Source organism: Rhinichthys klamathensis, unplaced genomic scaffold (genome assembly GCF_029890125.1).
Source record: "Rhinichthys klamathensis goyatoka isolate OS25496 unplaced genomic scaffold, OSU_Roscu_1.1 h1tg000579l_1, whole genome shotgun sequence".
NCBI classification, from domain to species: Eukaryota; Metazoa; Chordata; class Actinopteri; order Cypriniformes; family Leuciscidae; genus Rhinichthys; species Rhinichthys klamathensis.
In genome coordinates, this window is record NW_026607043.1 from 637,718 (window position 1) to 645,268 (window position 7,551).

General features: G+C 42.9%; 1 long non-coding RNA gene across 1 annotated transcript; it reads left to right on the forward strand.

Annotated features, from left to right (window-relative positions):
• Positions 1–277: 277 nt before the first annotated feature.
• On the forward strand, positions 278–1,036 carry LOC130075487 (uncharacterized). Its single transcript, XR_008805526.1, has 3 exons — positions 278–576; positions 632–858; positions 969–1,036. It is a non-coding gene; the product is annotated as an uncharacterized LOC130075487 (long non-coding RNA).
• The last annotated feature ends 6,515 nt before the right edge of the window (positions 1,037–7,551 follow it).

Sequence of the window (7,551 nt, forward strand, 5' to 3'; positions counted from 1 at the left end):
CACATACTGTGGTAGGCAGGTTACAGGCCTTACTAGGCCTTCCTGAATATGAGCTCCCACACACGGTGGTCGCCAGGTTACAGGCCTCGCCAGGCCTTCCTGGTTATGAGCTCCCACATGCTGTGGTCGCCAGGTTACAGGCCTCACCGGCCTTCCTGATATGAGCTCCCACATACTGTGCTCGCCAGGTTACAGGCCTCACCCAGCCTTCCTGGTTATGAGCTCCCACATGCTGTGGTCGCCAGGTTACAGGCCTCATCGGCCTTCCTGATATGAGCTCCCATATACTGTGGTCGCCAGGTTACAGGCCTCACCCGGCCTTCCTGGTTATGAGCTCCCACACACGGTGGTCGCCAGGTTACAGGCCTCGCCAGGCCTTCCTGGTTATGAGCTCCCAAACACTGGGTATCAGGTTATAGGCCTTACCAGCCTTCCTGATAAGAGCTCCCACATATTGTGGTAGCCAGGTTACAGGCCTCACCGGCCATCCTGGTTATGAGCTCCCAAACACTGGGTATCAGGTTATAGGCCTTACCAGCCTTCCTGATAAGAGCTCCCACATATTGTGGTAGCCAGGTTACAGGCCTCACCGGCCTTCCTGATATGAGCTCTCACCTTCTGTGCTCGCCAGGTTACAGGCCTCACCGGCCTTCCTGGTTATGAGCTCCCACACGCTGTGGTCGCCAGGTTACAGGCCTTGCCAGGCCTTCTTGGTTATGAGCTCCCACATACTGTGGTCATCAGGTTACAGGCCTTACTAGGCCTTCCTGAATATGAGCTCCCACATACCGTGGTCGTCAGGTTACAGGCCTCACCAGGCCTTCCTGGTTATGAGCTCCCACATACTGTGGTCGCCAGGTTACAGGCCTCACCGGCCTTCCTGATATGAGCTCCTACACACTGTGGTCGCCAGGTTACAGGCCTCACCGGCCTTCCTGATATGAGCTCTCACCTTCTGTGTTCGCCAGGTTACAGGCCTCACCGGCCTTCCTGGTTATGAGCTCCCACATTCAGTGGTCACCAGGCTTCAGGCCTCCTAGGCCTTACTGGTTATGAGTTGTCACATGTCAGGTTTCAGGCCTCACCAGGCCTTCCTGAATGTGATCTCCCACTCACTGTGGTCGCTTGGGTGTGGTTGTGAGCTGTCACCTGCCAGGTTGTAGGCCTCATTAGGCCTTCCTGAATGTGAGCTCCCACACATTTTGACTATCAGGTTACAGGCCTCATCTGGCCTTCCTGATTATGTTAAAACCATACTTATGGTAAGTCACACGACGGTACGTCTTGTGTACTTTCTAAAATCCATTTTTATGGTAAGGGTCATGCGCTGTACGCTTCGGTCCCTTTCTATGTGGCCCAGACTTAAGTCTTTCACCTCGGGTCCCACTCTAGATGCGTCCTGTCGTCAAAGTTTGCTACGACAGACGCCTTTTTCTGATCCAGGTCTTCCTGGATTCGGATTTACTAAGTACATGCACTTTTGTTTCATATACTTTCTAAAATCCATATTTATGGCCTTTCTGAAACTAGCCCCACATGGTTGTCAGGTCACAGGCCTTGTCAGGCCTTCTTGATATGAGCTCCCTCCTACTGTGGTTGTCAGGTTACAGGCCTCGCCGGCCTTCCTGGTTTTGAGCTCCCACATTCAGTGGTCACCAGGCTTCAGGCCTCATTGGCCTTCCTGGTTATGAGTTGTCACATGTCAGGTTTCAGGCCTCATCAGGCCTTCCTGAATGTGAGCTCACACAAATTTTGACTATCAGGTTATAGGCCTCATCTGGCCTTCCTGGTCATGTCAGAACCATACTTATGGTAAGTCACATGATGGAGCATCTTGTGTACTTTCTAAAATCCATTTTTATGGTAAGGGTCATGCGCTGTACGCTTCAGTCCCTTTCTATGTGGCCCAGACCCAAGTCTTTCACTTCGGGTCCCACTCTAGATACGTCCTGTCGTCAAAGTATGCTACGACAGACGCCTTTCTGGCTAACTTCTTAATTCTGATCCAGGCCTTTTCTGGACTCAGAATAACTAAGTACATGCACTTTTGTTTCATGTACTTTCTAATGTAGCCCCCACGTGGTGTGGTTGTCAGATTGCAGGCCTTATCAGGCCTTCCTGGTTATGAGCTCCCATATTCTGGGTATCAGGTTATAGGCCTCTCTGGCCTTCCTGATATGAGCTCCCACACACTGTGGTCGCCAGGTTACAGGCCTCTCCGGCCTTCCTGGTTATGAGCTCCCATATACTGGGTATCAGGTTACAGGCCTCACCGGCCTTCCTGATATGAGCTCCCACATACTGTGGTCGCCAGGTTACAGGCCTCACCGGCCTTTCCTGATGTGAGCTCTCAGGTACTGGAGCTCCCCACATAGAGGGTAATCAGGTCTTTGGCATCAGCAGACCTTCCTGGTTTTTGATCCCTCTCTTACTTCCTCAGTGTTCAGGACGAGCACTGGGTAGACCCATGGATTGAGTGGACGACTTCCGTCTTTTCTTGAGGTTGAGTTACACTCTCCAGGTAGTCCCGTCTCTGTGATCCGGAACTGAATGATTTCTGCCAGCTTTGCAGGCCTTCAGTTTTGGATGCCTTTTCCAAGGCAGTTTCCAGAGGCTCTGTCTCGGACAGACAGGCAATGGCCAGACTGTGCGTCTTAGTATAGATCACCAGGCCAGCCTGGTGGCATGTCAGGAGGCATGCTCTCCTGAATAGTGACTGGCTGGGAATCCCTTGAGTCCCCTAGCCACACTCCCTAGAAGGGACCCCTTCTATTAGGAAGTTGTGGTCCTAAGCCTTTGAGCTGGCCCAGATATACCTCCCATGAACTATGTTCTGGCAGTTTCTCGGTTCATTAGCTTGGGCTATGACCGGTAGGGAGTGCTGTCACTGACAGCCCAACGTGACCTAGGGTGAGTGGTTTTAGTGTCCTTTGTATTACTGGTTCTGACAGTTGTCACTGCCATTGGGCATGCACTCCCCTCAGTATGGCGGCGTGGGTATTTCGTTCCCCATAACGTCGATGACGTATTGTTGAGTTCCCTTCGAAAGGGAACGTCTCAGGTTACGACTGTAACCTATGTTCCCTGAGAACAGGGAACAAGACAATACGTCTCCCTGCCATACCTCGGGGCCTGCCTGCAACAGTCCCTTCAGACGATAGGATGTTGTCACGGTTTCAAGGCACCCTTTTTATACATCCAGGTTGCGCGCTCATCATTCGAGCTGATGATGCATGGGCTGTCGCCGGTCAACATGATTGCTGTGAGTTGATACTTGATTTCAGACACCTGTCACGCCTGAGGCGTTCCCCATAACGTCGATGACGTATTGTCTCGTTCCCTGTTCTCAGGGAACATAGGTTACAGTCGTAACCTGAGACGATTTTTCAGAGGCACACTCCAAACGGAGGGCTACGTGAAAGTTCGCAGAATACATCGCGAATCACTGGCGAGATGGCTTCACAAACAGTTAAACATTTAAATTTAGCGCCAGATGACACCACCGTGCACTTTATTTACTCTTATAATAATGATATAGTCATTTAAATTAAGAAATTGTATAATAAATTACCTTTCCGAAACAGAAAAGACATACATTTCGAGGAAGGAACGTTATAAGCATCATGTTTCCTCAAAGTTAAGAGCAGCTGCGCTGATTGTCAGTCGTTGTCATGGAGAAATCCTGTAAAAACTCCGTAACGGCAGAGCCATCGCTGACGACTGATGACGTATCGGGTTCATGAAGGGTTTTTCCATTTCGTAGGGGAATATTTCAACCCCTTGGCCCTTGTAACTCTGTTTTAAGGGCCAAGGGGTACACTCGAAAACAAGGGGTAGGGCCAAGGGGTGAATTGGGATTGAGCCTTAAGCTCCCTAGACAGCATTTGTTTTGATTCTTTGTTGTTGATTAACACACAAAATCTATATAAAAAAGCAGCTCTTCCATAATTTTCTTTTTAAAAAATGTAATTAAAAAAGAGGATACAGTGAACACTTACCAATGTAAGGGAATGGGGCCATTTTTTTGTGGAGTTAAAAGCAGAAATGTGAATTTTATCATTTAATTTATTATAATTTTATAAAAACATTTACATTAATTCTTCTGTTAAAACCTTTGTATTATTTGAGTTATAAAATTGTTTAAATAATTTTTACATTCATTTTAGGCTTTATGGTTCTGCTTTGACATAGCGACAGTCGTACAATTTAATATGAATTTGCACAGAAAAGGTTCGCAAATGATTTTTTCACACTGAAATCTTGATAACATGCAATATATTGGTCTTGTGTCTACACTAGAAACAGTGAGTATTTTTACGTTTATGGATTGATCTTATTCACTTTCAATGTAAGTGTCTCACTGTAACAGATTTTTTGCTTTTTTAAGAAAAAAAGGGGAAATTAATGGAAATGAATTGTTGTGGTATAATTATTTTTATTTAAAAAATGCTGTTGATCGAGCTTAACTTGTATTGGACCCATAATATTCCTTTAACTTTGTTTCATTTGAGTGTCAGCTGTGGTTAACTGTATAGTTTATACTTTTTGTTTTGTATTAATATACTGTCCATGTTTAGTATCACTTATAGAATATGATTAGTCCGCAGTGCCTTGATGTCATATGGAATAAACATGAAATATTTCAGGCTTGCATTAGCTAGTCAAGAACTTATCTTGCATATGCCCTCTAAGAATTTTTTGTGTTGCTTTCCTTTTATGGTACTCAACCTGTCCTACGCGACTGAATCTTTCACATGCGCTGCCACTCACAAACAGACAAAAAGAATCTGTAAAAGATTAAAAGCACTGAACTTCCTTTATATGTCTTTATGACTGATTGACACAGCCTGCAGTCAGTGCACAATAAGAGGCAGACATGAGGGTCACCTCCACAGAGTTTTCTACAGTGTTAAGAGCTGCTGTTGTTAACCATGTTGACTATGACAGAGACCATAGATATGAGCTTAATGCACTAGCTTTGATGCTACTCATAAACAGTGTTGGGAGTAACTAACACGTTTTTTTAAAAGTATTTTTCAGTTGAGTGATTAGCTATTTGTTGCTGCGGAACAGCGGCACAATTAGCTTTGTATCACATGATAGTGCCATCATCGTAAATGTAGCAGGCCATGTCTAAATAGGGGGGGGGGGGGGGGGGGGGGGGGGGGGGTTGGGTAGTGTTCAAAATCAACACCATTTTGAATTGAACATGTGCTATTATTTACCTGATTCTGTAATTCATAATTGAATGTGAAGAGACAAGAAACATTTTGCGTTTTTTACATATTAGACATGTGACTGTAGCCTATGCATATTTTAAAATAAAATATTATAAAAAATATTTTAAATTAATTTACTTAAGTTCTTATTTCTTTTTCTTTATTCCCTTAAATCCCTTTTAATCCTTTAATTATGTAATTCCTTAAAATAAAAAGACCAATAACATCCCTCCGATTATTCACATTATTCATGACAGGCCGTAATGTTTTGGCTCATCAGTGTGTGTGTGTATATATATATATTATTATTTATTATTATTATTATTATTTTTTTAAGACAGTATTGTGTTTATTATTAACCAAACCTCATAACTTCCCATTTCACATGTGGTCCAGAACCTTCTGCCCAGTAAAAGAGACATAACCGCAGTCCACTCCTGAAGCCTTCCCCAATGAAAATGTCACATCTTCTTCACATTAATTTATTCGTTTATAACAAAGTGGATTTATGGCTGCCCTACTACTTCTGGGTTAACAGTGACAGCACATGCTGAGTTACTACTTTCCTCCTGAACAACTCCACACGTGCACCTCCAACACTTTTATGTGATTCTCTTTGTTGTGGCCCGAGAGGACGGGATACTCAGCTCTTGGTGTGCTGTCTCCCCTTCAACAGCCATCAGCTCTGTGAGCCCTGACCCGCCAATTTACTGTGACACTGCCAGTCTGCTGATATCACTCATAAAACGCGCTGATTGACGACAAGGGAAGAAGGTGCGTTCAGTCATCACGAAATGTCATAAATTCACACGCACACACTTGGATGGTGTTGTGGTGGCTCCATGTGTCACGGTTAAACCGTTTCGACCTGACTGGTATATCACACAGAGCACATGATGATGCCCTTCACTCTCGTTTGGGTTTTACCGCTGTAAATCAGAGGTCTGTATGCATGTGTGTATCTTGCATTGATTAAAGAGTTAGATGTGGTTAATATATGGAGAGGCTCCTTGACATTACGTTATAAATACTGTCAAGAGTGCAGTGACTTTGCACGGGTCAGAAAGCTTGTGTTTCTAGTTCTTTCTTTATCTTAATGCACTTTTTATATGAGACTGCAAATATAAGGAGTTTTAAAAATCTATTATTCCTAGGGAAAATTGTATTATCTCTAGTTTTATTAACACTTAATCATCTTGCGTCTAAGTTATCGATATAAGTAAAAATAAAACATAAAACAACATAAAAAGTACACTACCGCTCAAACGTTTGGATTTAGTATGTTTTTTTTTTACAGAAATTAATACTTATTCTTAACACAAGAATGTATCAAAAGTTTAATTATTTTTTTAAATATATTAAAATTTTAAATAAAAATAAGTAAAAAATATTTCTCAATATTATAGTTTTTTACTGTATTTTTGGTCAAATAAATGCTGCCTTGGTGAGCAAAAACATTACACTTTTGAACAGTAGTGTATATTATTACATTTTTTATTAATTATATTTAAATATATATAAATAAATTATATAAACATTTTGATGATGTCCAGCATCTAATACTCAATATTCTCTATTTTATTGGCTAGAAATTGCTCTTTGTAAATTACTTTATAGTAGGCTATTTATATCAGATATATATATACATTTAAAAAAAAAAATTTCTTTTTCTTTTACAAATCCTTATCCAGACTGTAAAAGTAATAGAACCTCATTGTGGGTGGGAAGATTTTTCTTTTCTTTTTTTTTTTTAAGTGTAGCATGTCAGGACAGATCTTGACCACACATGATCAAAACTTCTCTCCTTTACACAAACCCACCTCACATGTACATCACAGATGCATATCACAGCCTTGCCATCTCCCACAGTGTGTGTGTAGGTCGGCCATCCATCCCTGCCCCTGTTCATTAGATACCGTTGCCTGGCCTGCCACCGCTGCGGATACAGAGTGTGAAGAAGAGAGGCTGAAAATGTGTCAGGCTTGTCCACTGCCGCCACACTTTGCTTATTTTTTCCCCCCAGGCAGCCATCAAGGGTTGCAAGACATGCTGAGATTAACTTCATATATAATTCATCATTCTGCACACATTTTCCGACAGGCCGCTGCCTATCTAACTCAATTTAGCATTAAAACCCTTCCATGTGTCTCTCCCCCCAACAAATCTTATTCAGTGTGTTCTGGAACCCACATTCCCCTTTATAGTATCGCAAGCGGATAAGCAGCATTTCCAAGCAGCTCACATAAATAACACATGCACTCATTTATTCTCTCTATCCTGTCTTTGTTTTCGTCCTCTATTTTTCCCAGTGGATGTAAGGAATTCAAAGCTT